Source organism: Clytia hemisphaerica, unplaced genomic scaffold (assembly GCF_902728285.1).
Source record: "Clytia hemisphaerica strain Z4C2 unplaced genomic scaffold, Clytia hemisphaerica genome assembly, whole genome shotgun sequence".
Lineage (NCBI taxonomy): Eukaryota > Metazoa > Cnidaria > Hydrozoa > Leptothecata > Clytiidae > Clytia > Clytia hemisphaerica.
Genome location: NW_027103736.1, coordinates 23304 through 39294, shown reverse-complemented (window position 1 = coordinate 39294; position 15991 = coordinate 23304). Strand labels below are relative to the sequence as shown.

General features: G+C 34.5%; 1 protein-coding gene across 4 annotated transcripts in view; it reads left to right on the top strand.

The window, feature by feature from the left end:
• Window positions 1-15991, top strand: part of LOC136805117 (DNA methyltransferase 1-associated protein 1-like) — a 43704-nt gene that overhangs the window by 20427 nt on the left and 7286 nt on the right. For 3 of the 4 annotated variants that reach the window (XM_067061676.1, XM_067061678.1, XM_067061675.1), the window contains exons 3-4: window positions 14328-14544; window positions 14877-14944. The gene's annotated coding sequence lies outside the window, so the exon portion shown is untranslated. Of the gene's footprint in view, window positions 1-14327; window positions 14945-15991 lie in introns of all 4 variants that reach the window. The other variant, XM_067061679.1, reaches the window with a different exon arrangement.

The window sequence follows — 15991 nt, the reverse complement described above, 5'->3', positions numbered from 1 at the left end:
GTTAGAAATGGACCATACATGAAACTCAAATCACTTGCAATTCTCTGGATGTCTTCAAATTGACCTTGAATTGATGGGGTTTCTCTAATTTTCAACAGCCTTAATATAAAGAGCTATTTAGAAAAACAATATTGTTATTCTCATAGCTCACCTCTAATGTCAAAAACATCAGAACGGTGATGATAGCTTTCGCCTCTTCGTAACATGAATCTAAAATGGAAAGACGATGTGGAAATTTCCATAACACTGTCTGTACCACTAATAAATGTAAGTGCAGTCAGTCCTACATGTAGTTTTTTGATTGGACGTCCACTGAAATTTTTTAATTGCGTTTGCAACCAGGAAACTTTCCAAATAGACAGTCTAAGAATATATCAACATTGCTAAATAGAATTCAATGCTTGTCTCGGCTTGGTTTTGATTTTTTTTTGCAAAGCATCATTAAATGATGGCGTCTAAACTTTGGGTCAAATTTTCAATTAATTAAAGATTGGTACACCAAGAATAAAACATCAGTGTTCTACAAACATAGAAGGTCGATTTTATAGCCCTCATTATCCTGAAAATTGTGTCAAAACCCAATGAAAGACATTTTGAAGCACCTGCATTTTTTGAAAATTTGACAAAAGTGACACCAAATACGTTAAATACTAGCCATTTGTCCTTGAAAAATGGAACTGAATTTCAAGAAAATGCTACTTAAAAAATTAACTCAGATCAAAATATTTAGCTTGGCCAAGATTGAAAAACTGCCTCCAGGGTCACTGACCTCTTGGTTATATTCTCAGTCTTAAGTTTAATGTCAAAACTTAGATTTGATACTCTACGTTCCAAAAGTTAATTAGAGTAATTAAAAATCCATTGTTTTGTTTCATATTTTGCAGAGAAATTCGCTTTTCATTAAATATTGTGTAATTCATTGTTCAAAAAATGAAACTCACGATAGTTGAGCAAAATCAAAACAACAGGTCCCACGCCATGAATTGGGGGGGGGGGGCAATGAATATAGAGTCTAAGAACACGCAACCAAAAGATTTTCGTTTTGCAAAAAAAATGGTCCCCCTGCTCCTGCCCCGTGACATGGACCCTGAAAAATCTAATAGACGTATAAAGTAGCAACCAAAAAAGTTTAACCAAATAAAATTCTTACCCTCCTCCTGCTGACGAAATCGAATGAGTTCCCCTTTAACAGTATCTCACCTCCAAATAGTCATCTTTGCTTCTTTAAAGCCTTTTGTAGAGCCTTGGAAGTCGGGCATCTATATAACAAAAAAAATCAATGTCACGTATAGCAGCATACCATACCAAGTTGCATGCATGTATCATGTAAACATGTTTGTAGTACAGCAATGTAAAGGAGGAGAATTGTAATTATCGTAAGCATTTGTAAAATATTACTAACCGGTTTTTTCATGTTTTGTTGGGCTATTTTTCGTTTTTTGCGTTTTTATGTGTCTATTGAGCATTTTTAGGTCGTAATATCGTTTTCCACATTTGCAGTTGAAGTCCTGAAACAAAAATAGGATTTACTAATTTCACGTGCAAAATGAATAAATCTTAAGTAAAAATCATAAATGCCCTTCAACGGCTGTTTGACTTTTCTGTCGACCTTCCATTCTTATTTTTCAAATCGATCATATCGGTTGAAGGTATTTTTCAGCAAGAATTTTCACTCTTTACACTTTTGTTGCTTGCATGAATTTCAACTGTTTTTGCTTACGTCATCAAGAAGTTGTCACTTTTGTCTTGTCGCTTTCATTTTTTTTGGCTTTGGAGTTATTGCTATCTGGAGAAAAAATGAATTATGTAAAAGAAAATGAAATGTGATTTATAATAATAACCCTCGTAAGTCGCCCGCTACCCTAAATTTGATGGTAGGTATAGAGGGGCTAATCGAGGGTTTATCGATTCCGCCCCTGCCCTTACTCCGTTCAATTTTTGTAAATTTCGATCGATCATGGTCTGTTTGAGCGATGGAATTCTTTATCCATTACTATTTCATCAATCACGAAAATTTCATCAGAAAACAAAAGTATCCATGACAACTGAGTCACTTGAATAAAATCTAACTGCGAAGTTATAAGAAACATTACGAAAAAATACTCACATTTTCGTCAACTTCCATATTTTGGATTGAAGAATCCTGTAGGATTTGGAAATCGATGATCTTTTCTGTTTCCTAGACGAGATAATAAATGAAATATTTCTTTAAAAAAATATTTCTTAAAAAATCAATCAGCTCAAAGCCTACCACTTCTTACTGACTGTCACCCAAAGGAAATGACTTGTTCAGTTTCAATTAAATTTTACAAAATCACAAAAATGTAAGCCAATGACAAAATAAAACGTTCAATAAAAGCAACATTTCCTCTCCAGTTGAACTTGAATGGTTACAAGTATCAAAAGTAACAGAATTATGATTACCGTTGAAAACGGGATCGGGCGTGGCCTATAGTTGGTGTCTGAAACGAAAGAAATAAGAAATTCTCCCGGTTTCAAATTTGTTTCATGACAAAATCATTATAATGTTGCCAGTGAATGCTTTGTGCAAGAACTACTTAAATTACTGAATGCATAATCTTACACCATTTGTGATCACGATAAAGATAAACTGTAAAATTTCAAATCGTTTTGGACTGTGCGTCATTATCAAAATTAGGCAAAAAATACCTAAGTTAAAAGGTATTTAAATAACTTAAGACGTCAATGACGGATAGATTGTTCATCTCGTCGATTACCTCTTCAAGTGCATTGCAAATGAAACTAAAACAGAGATGAAAGGGATGCATTAAAACTCTGGTATAAAATGTTTGAAGATTTCATAAAATTCGTAAATCAAATTTCGAATAGAAGAGCTGTAAGAAAAAACAATTGAAAACAAAACATTCTTCTTTTATGACAATTGAATGATCTACTGATTTGGCTTTAGATCATGTCAAATTATCTTTCACCTTTTCTTTGATAGCAGTTCCTCTTCAAGGTTTACTTCGGGCTGAATCAAAAGCATGTAGAAAATATACGAAAAACAAAATAGAAAGCCTCGAAATCTGATATAACAAGGTAGCATAAGTTAAAGTAAACCGATGTGAGTCTCAATAAACTTAGCGTCCGACCCGATGGAAAACAGAGCTCATTGAATTAGTTAACAAATTTTAGAGCATATAGAGACAGGGGTGTGAGTTTGTTATACCCTATTATTTTTTGCTCTTTTTACTTACTTTTTTTTGTATTTTCTGCAAATTTTTTTGTCCCTCAATGCCTTCTCGAGCTTAAAGAAAATGAAGATGTTAGGTAGTTGTGATACTTATTCGATATCGTTCCAAGATAGCTGCTTTTTCTTCTCTCGTGAAAAAGTGAAAATAATGAAATCTTTCAGGCCAAAATTCTAAAACAATCTTATATACTTACTCTGTATTGAAGCTCGTCGTTTTCGTCGATGAGCCTTTTTACCTCTTGATTTGAAAATTTCACTCTATTTTTCACGTGCTTTATCTAACAACTTACAGGATTTTACCTTTTCCATTGAAGCCATCACTGTATGTTGATGATTTGGTGAAAATGTGGAAAGATCGTCTGCCACTTTTTTTGACTGTCTTCAGACTGAAAATATAGAAAGAGGGCTCCCTCTGTAAGGCTCGGAAATAAGTTGCTCATTTACCTTCTTCAGGACAGGTTTTACACCTTTTCAATTGAAGCCATGACTTCATGTTGATGATTTGGTGGAAATGTGGAAAGATCGTCTACTACTTTTTGTCGACTGTCTTCAGACTGACAATAGAGAATGAGGGCTCCCTCTGTAAGGCTTGGAAATAAGTTGCTCATTTACCTTCTTCAGGACAGGTTTTACACCTTTTCAATTGAAGCCATGACTTCATGTTGATGATTTGGTGGAAATGTCGTCAACCACTTTTTTTGACTGTCTTCAGACTGAAAATATAGAAAGAGGGGTCCCTCTGTAATGCACGGAAATAAGTTGCTCCTTTACCTCAGTGAAGTTACCATCGTTGCTCACGTTGCGAAAATGCAGAAATTTCGTCGGTGATCTTTTGTCGACTTTTTTCGGACTGAAAATAGGAGCGTAAATCGCGTTATAGTTTTGTGACAAAAGCTCTGGCTAAAGCGGCTAAAGTGAATTTTCATATTTGACATGTATAAATTTCTGCCTGATGTAGGCCACAAAGTTTTGGCATGTTATACTTTTCTGAAAGGCCAATTACCCTCCAATTTGAAAATGCGAAGAAGAGTATTTCAACCTTATTTTTAGCGAAGAAAAAAAAATATTTTGAAAATCTTTTTTCGGTAGATGATGTATCTTTTACCGAACCAAAATTTTTATAAAAGCTTCTTCTTCGCAAAATTTTAAATAGTGATTTTTTATCCGATTTTACAAAAAACAGTCATAACTTTTGATTAACCAATTTAGAAAAGTAGTTAAATTTTTTGCAGACAATTCAAAAAACAAAGATTAATTATTATCCCCGTTGAAACTTGAACATTTTTTATAAATTAGGGGAAGATAACATTTTATTTTCTAAACGTCTTTTTAATTGCATAACGTGAATTTTATAATTAAACTCTCAATGTCCTTAATTACTCTTAGCAAACCTGTTTAAAACAAGAAAGACAGTTTTCTGTTAAAAGTGACAACGACTTTCACTTTCAAATTCCAAGACCAATCTTTCGACTCTGGTCTATAACCCTTAAGAATAAATTCGTTCATAGTTCTTTTACTTCCAAGATTGGAATCTCTACTTCAACTTATTTGCTTTAGCCAACGTAGTTGGTCGGATATCTTCATGATGACGGTTATTATTTTCAAATATGAAAACTAAAATGTTTTCGGTATGGTCAAAGCTGGGTTCTATCCTTGTAATCAGTGTTGCAGTCTGTTGTTGACCACGCACACATGAAACTCGTATCACTTGCTTCTGAATGGATTATTATAAAATTATCTCTGAATTGACCGGGCTTTAAGAAAGATAAATTGAAACCTCTTATCTCACCTGCAACGTTAGGAACAGCAACAATTTCATAATCGTTTGCTCCTCTTCGTAACACGATTCTTCTTCCTTAATGAGGCTTACCAAGTCAATGTTGATGCCAGTAAGAAGCATGTTGTGTTTTTCCTTGAAACAAAACAACGCTTTCGTAAAGTCCTAACTCCTAACTAAGCGTCTCATAATTTCCTCGGTTACTAACACAAAGAAAATATTTGTGACTTAATTAAATCTATGGAGTGCGTGAAATTTTCGACACTGAAGCCATCTTACTTTGAAGTTGTTATTTTTGCATTTACAAAGCCTGGTTGTATATAAGAAAAAACTCAAATACTAAAAAAAAGATTCTCAGTACATCACTCACTTTCGCAAACTGCGTCCACTTGCAACGTTAGGAACAACAGTAATTTCATAATCGTTTGCGCCTCTTCGTAACACGATTCTTCTTCCTTAATGAGGCTCACCAAGTCAATGTTGATGCCAGTAAGAAGCATGTTGTGTTTTTTTGCCTTGAAACAAAACACGCTTTCGTAAAGTCCTAACTCCTAACTAAGCGTCTCATAAATTTTTTCGTGTTACTAACACAAAGAAAATATTCGGACTTAATTAAAATCTATGGAGTGCGTGAAATTTTCGACACTGAAGCCATCTTACTTTGAAGTTGTTATTTTTGCATTTACAAAGCCTGGTTGTATATAAGAAAAAACTCAAATACTAAAAAAAAGATTCTCAGTACATCACTCACTTTGGCAAACTGCCACTTGCAACGTTAGGAACAACAGTAATTTCATAATCGTTTGCGCCTCTTCGTAACACGATTCTTCTTCCTTAATGAGGCTCACCAAGTCAATGTTGATGCCAGTAAGAAGCATGTTGTGTTTTTCCTTGAAACAAAACAACGCTTTCGTAAAGTCCTAACTCCTAACTAAGCGTCTCATAATTTTTTCGGTTACTAACACAAAGAAAATATTTCTGACTTAATTAAATCTATGGAGTGCGTGAAATTTTCGACACTGAAGCCATCTTACTTTGAAATGGTTATTTTTGCATTTACAAAGCCTGGTTGTATATAAGAAAAAAACTCAAATACTAAAAAAAAGATTCTCAGTACATCACTCACTTTGGCAAACTGCCTCATTTGTCTTATCAAATTCATGCCTTTTTTGTTTTGTTCCTCTTTTATAATTGTGGCATGTCTAATGCAAAGATTATTACAGCCTATAAATGATCAACAGAAAAGCTACTATTTAAATTTGGACTTTTAGTTTTTTAACAGGATTTGAAGGACATAAACTCTTCTATTTTTGTAATTGTTTAAGATTAAATGAACATGGTCTTTTTTACAGCTACGACCATTTTCTAAAAAATATATTTTTTCTATCTTCTATCCTTCAGTAGTCATCAAAAATATATTGTAGATCGGGCTTTTGTTTAACCCCAGTCAAAATATCATTATTGTACATCGTGTACAATGCCTTGTATAGCGTTCAAACTTTTAAGATGCCCCCCCTGCAGTGCACTTTAAATAACTAAAAACTTGTGCCTGTTTAGTTGTAATAATAGAATAATTTAGTTTGAAAAGATATCTGAAAAGTTTAGAAACTCTACTAAGCACAGAACTTACAGCATGTTTAGATATCCTCCAAAATGATAAAAGTCTTTGATGTCCTCAAAGTTTTTTATTTTATCTTGGACTTGCTGGTTGAACTGAAATATAAGATAATCATTTAAAAGTTATTACGTCAGCAAAAAAGTTAATGTAAAGTAATGAAAAATAGATACAATCAGACTATTATACCCATTTAGATCAGTTTAAGGTGGTACTTGACCTCACCTTTTCACAAAGGACAAAATTCCATAAAAAATTAGAGCCACACCACCGGCAACCGAAAATAAAACAATCTATGCGACATTTTTTTTCATGATAAGGTTATATATAATCTTGCCAAATTATAACTATAAACTCCAAGTCTTTCAAAAACTAAGAAAATTAGCTTTAAAGTTAAAGTTAGCTATTTTTTTGCTTGTATTGCTGAAAATGCCTGGAAAAATAAGACAATAATATAAAAAAAGCGTCTAGATGAACCACCATTCATCAACAGTATTTACCAAGGACATCAGAGTCATGCACATAAAGAATTCGAGTCTGTATCAATCCTGTTACTTTTAGCTGTAGATTTACCGGTTGAAGATTGTTTAGGATTTGGACATTCTGTAAAGTTCTTGGTTGATTTAGTTTTGTTTTATTAGTTTTCGTAGTTTTTTTTCACAAGACAGAATTGGTCAGGTTTGGTTTCTGTCCTTTTTGGTTTTTCTTTAAAATGAGCCTGTAATGTGACTTAAATAAGGCTTTTGAAAAGGTTGTATCTTCCTCTTGAACCATCATTAAACTGATTTTGCATCACTCCTAACGTGAAGCGATGAATTCCACAGAACAATCTTTTGGATATCCACGTGTCGGAATTTATTGACTCTTTCTGGTTTTGCGTCGAGCCAGCTTTCCAGCTTTTCAGCAATTCTGAGCTGGAAAGTCTATCAAAACTGGGTTTCAATTCTGGTTGGTACCGTTTATGAGATCGTGTGTTGGTATTTACACCACGAGTCGGGCCCTTAAGGGCAATAGCGATATTGACGATAAAAAAGTCTTGATCGTATAAATTTTATTCTCAACTTCATTTGAGCTAGAATGTCCGTGTGCCTAGAGCTAAAAAATGGTTGGATTTGGCTGAAATTTGGCACACTTGTTACTTTGAATATCTGGGATGTTAATTTCATTTTTTAAGATTTTCATTTTTGGGGCCTGAGAACGAGTTTTCGCGAAAATTTTGTCTCTATCGTCTTCAGCGTCGAATTACAAAAATTACAGTAGAGCCATCGTTTCACACGTCCCTTTTCGCTTTTGATTGCTCTTTCGAAACTCAAGTGTGTCCTCTCTCTTACATACAGAACAACAGGCGGTTGCTGTCATGATTTGTTCAACTGTCCACCTTCAATGTTTTTGTAACCTGATGCGGTTACAGGAGTGACCAGTCCGGTGAAAACAAAGTCTATACTCGCTTTCGTGTTGTGTTTTTGAAGTGCTGTTTATGTCATTGTTTTTATACAACAGAGATGGTTTTGCACAATCATCTTAAGCAGCCAAGTCAGTTTTTACTTGTGGAGTGTCCTTGGAATTGTTATTGCCACTTTCAACTGCTACGTTGTTGTTGTTGACGTTGACGTTGTTGTTTGCGATAGTTGTTGTTGTTCGGGTGTTTGTTTTGGGTTCCCTTGTCCCATTGATTCCTCTCCTTTTAATCGTTTATCTTTCTTCAGTGTCTTTCATTTCAAAATCTACTTTTTCTCCACTCTGCAAGTCAGAAGACATCGAAGATTCTATTCCTCAGCTTTCTCACGTTCATAAAACCTGTTTTACACGCCAAAACGGAAAAAGAGCGCTAGAAGGGGGAGACGGGAGAAATATGTACTCTCTTGCACTTCGTGGGTAAATTTAAGAATTATTTTCAAAAAGTTTAGGTAGACAGCCCTACTTCTAAGGCCCATTTCTCAACTCTTTCAATGGGTTGTTGAGATGAAAGAAAATGAAGATATTAGATAGTTGTGTGATACTCAATTTAAGTACTTACTCTGTATTGAAGCTCATCATTTTCATCGATTAACCTTTTCACATCTTTATGTGAATATTTGATTTCATTTTTTAGATTCGTTATCTAACAGCTTACTTTTTATTTTTACTTACTTTTGTATTTTCTGCAAATTTCTTTTGTCCCTCAAAGCCTTCTCGAGCTTAAAGAAAATGAAGATGTTAAATAGTTGTGTGATGCTTAATCCATACCGCTCCCAGTTGCTTTTTCTTCTCTCGTGAAAAAGTGAAAATAATTAAATCTTTTATGCAAAAAACAATCATAGCATATCTAAACAGCTTTTACTGGTCTTTTCTTTATTTTTGGTGGTGGCTCTTCGGTTTGTTCGGTTGAAAGGAAATAACAATGAAAATATTATGTAAGCTAAACCCAATCACTTATCTTTTTCATCTCCATTCTGTGATTTTGGAACAAATACACTGGAAAGATAACATTGAAAGCAGTTCTAGTTGTTTACTTCATTGCCAAGAAAAACTTAAGGTATTTTGCGATTTTAAAGGTCAATGTATGAAAACCAATTTATACCACCACATCAGACAGAATGGGTGTTTTATGAAAAATGGTCTTTGAACACAGGAACCACCATCAGGGCTTCGTTTGGAAGGGAACCTCTCTACTTGAGTAATTAGGATGATATTTTGAGAAATTTACTTTGAAAACTTAGCAAAAAAAGTCTCGAAGCCAAATGGATTAGACATTGTATGAATATGCTTGTACTCTTTTTGATTTTTTTTCTCAAAGTCACAAGCTACGGTCTCAGACAAAGAATAGCTATCTAACAGATTTTCCGTAGTCTTCGTTTCTGTGTCCACTTGTGTTTGCATTCGTTTATTTTAGATTTTATTTTCATATCAATTTTTTTTAACAAATACTATAGTGCTTAAAAATTTATTTGACAATATTGATACAATTTATTTTGTAACATAAGATAAGAATTTTAATGAATTTTGTGAGAAGAGAATCGTTGTACACAGTCATACTAACTTCAATTCTTGCAACATTGTATCAATGTATAAAATGAGAGTAAATTCAAACGTTAACCCCCCTGATGACTTATGATTAACACTTGAATTATTCAAGTGTCCTATTATAGAAATCATAAAAGTGCTTTAGGGCTACTTTGATTTTGAATAAACGCTTTTTAATCCAATTTCGTCTAGTTATAAACCGTCTGTGAATATTTGGGCATCTCATAGGGTCATGTAACCCAATACAGGACGATTTTAGAACTTTGCGTAAGTTTTGAAAATAGAGCCTGGTGTAACTACCAAATTTTGATCTAGCTTCATTCAAAAGGGATGAGTTCACCCATAGCTTTGAGCTGGTGATTCTTTTGTTATATAATTCAGAAGGTTGGTTTAAAAACTTTCTTAGGATTTTTTTTTCTAATTTCTTGGTTCCCAAAACATCAGAATATCCGAAAAATTGCTAAAGTTTTCTGTCTTTTTTATGAAGTTTCAAATTAAAAATTGAGGCTATAAGAAGTAAATTCTATGTAAAGGCGGTTTTTAGTCGATCGAGTTTGTTGAAAAAAAAAGAACTTTAACCTTATGACGGGGGTGTTTCAAAGCAACTGAGAATATTTAAAATGTTATTTGTACTCGATTTTGTAATAGCTTCAAAAAAAATTTTATGATTAAAATTACATTAAAATAAATTTTGGCGGAAAGAAAATTTGGTGCATTTGGCGGTTTTGGCCAAAATCCGCCAAATTAAATTCCCGCCAACATTTTTTCCGTTAGAATAACAAAAATTGATATAAAAAATAAAATAAAAAACAAATAGCGAGGTCTGTTTAGCACAAAAATACTTCAGATGGTAATATAATCATGAAATTGGCACAGACGATTCTTTGAGGGTCTAAAATTGATTTTAAACAGTAACACCAAATGTTGTCACCTGGCCACCTGCCAGATGTTGTCATCGGGTGGCTGGGAAAAAAAATGTTTTTTGAAAATATTCAAAATCTGACTGTCTTAGTGGAAAGAGCATCAAATTGGAAATGGTTGAATGTTGTTATCAAGAGTTATGAAGGTTGAAAGTTTTGTGATGACGTGGGAAAGCAAAACTTAAAAACCTCGCAATTTTGGAACAATTTGACCAAATTTGATGTTTTATGCACGAAGCCTTGTCAGAATTCGATGGACCGCCTTCTGATCCAAACGACATGAGAAGGCTTAAAACGCTCAAAAGACTTAATCGGTTGTACACTGTGTTCCCGTATGGAGAACAGTGCGTTGATTTGCCTTGTAAATCTCAAAATCTAAGTTTTAGTTTTCTGAAAGATTTAAAGCTTTTAATTCAATTTGAAAAAGCGTTGGATTGTGATATGAATTCATATATAAAATATGGAATTTGGTCCACTTGTTCCGAAATACGTGGTTTTACAGTTTTGCCTGAAAAGGCTTATGATCACGTCATCACAAAACAAATTTCATTTTTTTATCATCATCTGAAGTATTGTTATGTTTTTATGTGCTATCATACCTCACTAAAGGGTCTTAGAGTAGGATCGTAGTACGGACTTATTAACATGGTTTAAGCGGTTTTCAAATCAAAGGGTAGTCAATGTAAAATAGTTTTTTATAATGACTATGCTTTTACAGGCCTTAACTAAAAATTGATTTGATTAATTTCTAAAGAACCTTCCAGTATTGTTGAACGTTTTCTGTGCAAAAATACCCTTTCTTAATCACAAGGTCGTGTTGAATAATGATAAACTATCTAGCCGTATGCGCAGCGTCCCACGCTGCATGTCCCAATCCAGTGAATCACGACACATCTAAAAAAACTAAAACGGAAGAAAGATAGCGGCCAACTGATGATACGATTTTGATTTTAGGAAATAAAAGAGAAAAAAGAAAACATTGCATTGTAATTTTTAACCACGCAATTAAGTAAAGGCCGGTCTCCACTTGCGCGCGCTTTGATCACACTTCTTCGAGCAAAGCTTCCACGCTATTGGTCAAAAGAAAAATGAAGCAACTCCATTGGTGCGATCTGACGTAACGGTTGAAAAAAGTTGAAATGTGCTCAACTTTTTTTTCGAGCGCGCGCTACATTTTTATGACGTAATCTTTTTTCCAAGCAAAAAGGATTGAAGCCAAAAAGTGCGATTGAAGCGCGCGCAAGTGGAGACCGGCCTTAAATGGTTTAGAAAAGTTATATTTTAGATCTTCTTATAAGCCATCGTGGTTGGACATTCGAGGGTGACTTTGTAAGACTTTGAAAAGTTTTGAAAGTGATAGGGAGCCGCTATTGTAAACAGAAAGTTTAAAAGAGCATCTGAGCCCATCCAGCTCCAAACTTCCTGTTTAGAAAATAGTATTTTGGGGTCTCAAAGTTAATCTTTGTGTGATTTTCGAAAACTTTCTACAAAACCCCACGTTGTAAACACACATATAGACTCCAGCATAAAACTACTGTTTTGCATAGTTTAGTAAAAGTATAGTATAAACATTGTTTGATGCTGTAGTTGCCCCGGAGGGGCGTTTGTTGTTTTACGAAGCGGAGTTATCTGATATTCCGATGGCGTATTGGCGGCCGCCCACGCTAAAGCTCTAAAGGAGCGGGCCAATATACCATCGGAGAGAAATAGTAGTCATCCATTGATGTGCCGACATAAGTTTAGCCCTCATTTTCGGGGCCGTGCTGAACGCTCAAAAATTGTTTTTTTGAGATCTGGCGCCTCAAAAAGGCCGTCAAATCACTGTCGTTAGTTACCACGTCATGAGTATGTCGGCAAAAATTACAAACAACAGGCTGATGTAATTTTCAAAAAATGTGTGCTGTTATGGTTGTTTTTGGTTTCTTTTGATGGATTTTTTTGTAGTTTAACTGTACTTATCACTCCCTGAATATTAGTTTTAGTATCCAGTGTAATTTCTGTATGTGCACCAACCCAAAAAATGTGTTTCTACCACAGAAAAGTTGATAATCATAACTTTTCTGACTTTTGTTTTTGTTTGTTTTGATGGCTGATTTTTTCTGCACTTTCTCAAATTTTATACCATTCAAAGACCAAAGAAACTAAAGCAGGTATGTTCCTATGGGCTTAGGCTTTTATCAGTAACTTTCATGTTGTTATCTATCTTAGACCGTCCTCCAAATATAACTGTTGTCCACCGGCCGACAACCGACAACCGACAAACCGACTTCAGTGTTCCAGAACTGAAGTTTTTTGGATAAAATCTTTATTAAACTTCACAAAAGTGTTCATTGAGGGTTAGTATTCATTTTCTATAGCTTTAGTTTTTCTTTTAGTGTTATTATAGATACTGATTATGACTTTTTCTCTTCTTTCAGGCTTTTTTGTGTACAATGTTATTTCTATTTTGTTTTTGCTTCTGTGATCAGTTTAAAGAAGGAAAAATACTTATTTGAGTATTTCTACATGCCCTCCTTGTGAAAAGAATGATAATATTTTGCATGATTCCTTCTCCAAAAAGTTTTGTATTTGAATTTATTTCGTGAAACCTTTTGAAGTTTTTTCTGACCGAAATTTTGTCGGCCATGACACCTTCCCTGTCCAAATTGCACTCGGGCCCATTTTTCTAAAAAATTACGCGGTCAGGCGAAATTCCGTAATCTATTTCTTCCAGATGTTGAAAATTTTCCCGACCTTCAGAGCTTTAGCGTGTCGGAAGAAAATTTCTACATCGGGTGCCAGATAAGAAGCGGAGATGCTCGCCAGAAAAATCTTGTTGTTGTTTTTCCCGATCGAGAAAAAAAGGACGCAAAATATATTTGTTGTCATGTTAGGTAAGAAGAAAGCCAATATATTTTAGGTCGCAGTCAAACAAGATTTGTGTCAAAAAAAAAAAGCGGGGAAGAGCTGGAAAAGCGGTCCATGAAAAAATTTCAACATCGAGACGGGACCTGTTTATACCTGGTATAATTTGTTCCATTTTAATTTGAAAATATATTGTAAAAAGTCGAAAACTTTTAGTTCTGATCCATCACTTGATTATTCTGAAGCCTCAGAAATATTAGAAAGCTCAATACTTAAGGTAGACGATGTTATCGTCCGTTACAGTGATAGTAAAGGCGGGAAAATGGCGGTATGGCGTTATGGCGGTATACGGAAAAGAATCGGCGGGAGAGTTTCGAAGACTGGCAACTCTACCGACTGTTAACTCTTTTCGGCAAAAAAAACCGTTTGCGAATTTTCTTCGGCTTTGGGCTTTTTTCTTAGATAGTGATTCGTCTTAGACTATAACATAGTCTATATTTAAGGATGATAAGACAAAGAATTCCAGATTAATAAATATATTGTTAATCAGAATTTTTCTGCTAAAGAAAACATGTTGTTTCAGCCATCTCATGTTGGATCATGTTCAGAAATTTTCAAAGGGTAATTATATGATAAGCCTTCTTCGGAAGGAGGCATAGATTAGAAGAAGTCTTCACTGAAAGTCAAAGATCGTGAATACGACCAGGATACTTCTCCAGAAACCACAGATTAAAAGCTTGTTAATAAAAGAGAAAACAGTGATCTACATTTTATGGATTCATGTGGAATTAAAAACTAATTTTTTTTTTTTTTTTTTGGGGGGGGGGGGGCATTTTTAGAAATAGCATATTCTACGTTCGGCCCATATAGAATTAAGAATAAAGAATAAAGGTTTGAGTATTTTGCAATAAAAACAGGGAAAAGACTTGATTTTTTTCTCTTTTCTTTCCATAGTCGTGATCCGCCAATACTTCAGCCTACAGACATCACTTTGTACAAGCAGACCAAAGCAAAAATCGGGCGAAGTCGTGTCCGCTCATGGGCCTGGATGGCGTTCACTAATCCCGCCCGTTTCGATGGCTTGAAATTATGTCATGCTATGTTATGAATATCCGTTCGCACAGTTCGGCAAAATGAAACAAGACGTCATCTATTCCGATGAAGAAATGAAGTAATGGTTTCATTCATTACGTAATTCTTCAATCGACGAGAATGGTTTTGGTTACAAAGAATGACTGAAAGAGAAGAATAGAATCACTCACTGAGCTCGTTCTCATTCCTTAAATTTTGAGACCTAACTTTTCATGATGACGATGCAATAAAAACAATTTTTTGTTATAGATAGTCTAACATCTCTCTGATAACATCGAATTCCTTCCTGGAATTTTTATTGGAAAATCCATACATTAGTTTTCTGACTAAATTGAGTACTTTAGCCCTATATGCTTCGATGTGTATTTTTGCTGGAAGAAGAAAGTTATTTCAATTCGTTCGCCTTTTTAGATGTATTTGAAAGACGACACAGGGAATTGGTCACAAGAAGAAACCAACTATTTGCTCGAATTATCCAGGTATTTCTACATTTTCTCGAGACATTCAAACTCATGAAATACGCAATAGTGGTGTAGTGACGATCATTTTTGCCCTTCGTACGGAAGGTCAGAGTTCGATTACTACTCGGTCTTGTGATTCACTTGGCAAACGAAGTTCCTTCCCCTAGGGCAACCCATGCGATATGGCGGGATACTATACTCTGATATGATAATTGCACATCATTGCACACGTGCAATTGAATTCCCATTGCAACTAAGGGACCCCTTACAGACACGCTTCATTTTGAGGAAAAAAGCATGAATTCATTCTATCTGATAACAGTTCACTGATCAAACATCAATAAACTTTGTTAAATATCTTTTGATTGAATGAATATTTTTGAAACATTTTTTCACAGTGATGATGATCTAAGATCGAAGAGTCACTCCTCTGAAAATGGTAATCATACCACATTTCTACAAGAAGTTGATTTTTTTCTTCTTCATTTTTCATTTTCATTTGTCTTTTTTTTCCCAAATTTTTTACTTGATAATATTCCACTCACAAATATCTTTTTAAGGAGCATAAAATCGCAACTTGATTCGAATTCTATCAAAAGTTACAGACCATTTTTGTCTCAGCTGCAAATTATTTTGAGACAGACTTTAACTCGTATGCAATGTCATAATACTGAAAGTGATGCCCATTGTATAGAGTTGACATGTCAAAGATAACTCGACGCTCTCTTTTGTCATTTTTAAAAATGAGGTTTGCACCCCAGAAAAATGCATTATTAGAGAAGGAACAACACCAAAAGACACTCTGACCTGCAGGAAGTGCCACCGAGATGTTCATTATAACTGTTCCCAGCTACCAATCTACCAAATACAGATTTGCTTAACGTTTAAATCTCGAAGTTTCCAATGTCAAAGTTGCGTTAAGATCTCAACAGAGCTGATGGAACGAGTTGAAACATGCAGAAACACCAAAATCGAAGGACTTCAAAAGGAAATTAAAGCATGTGAAAACATCATGAAAGTACAAAATGAAGAAATCTCCCAACTTAAATCAAAAGACGTCAACGT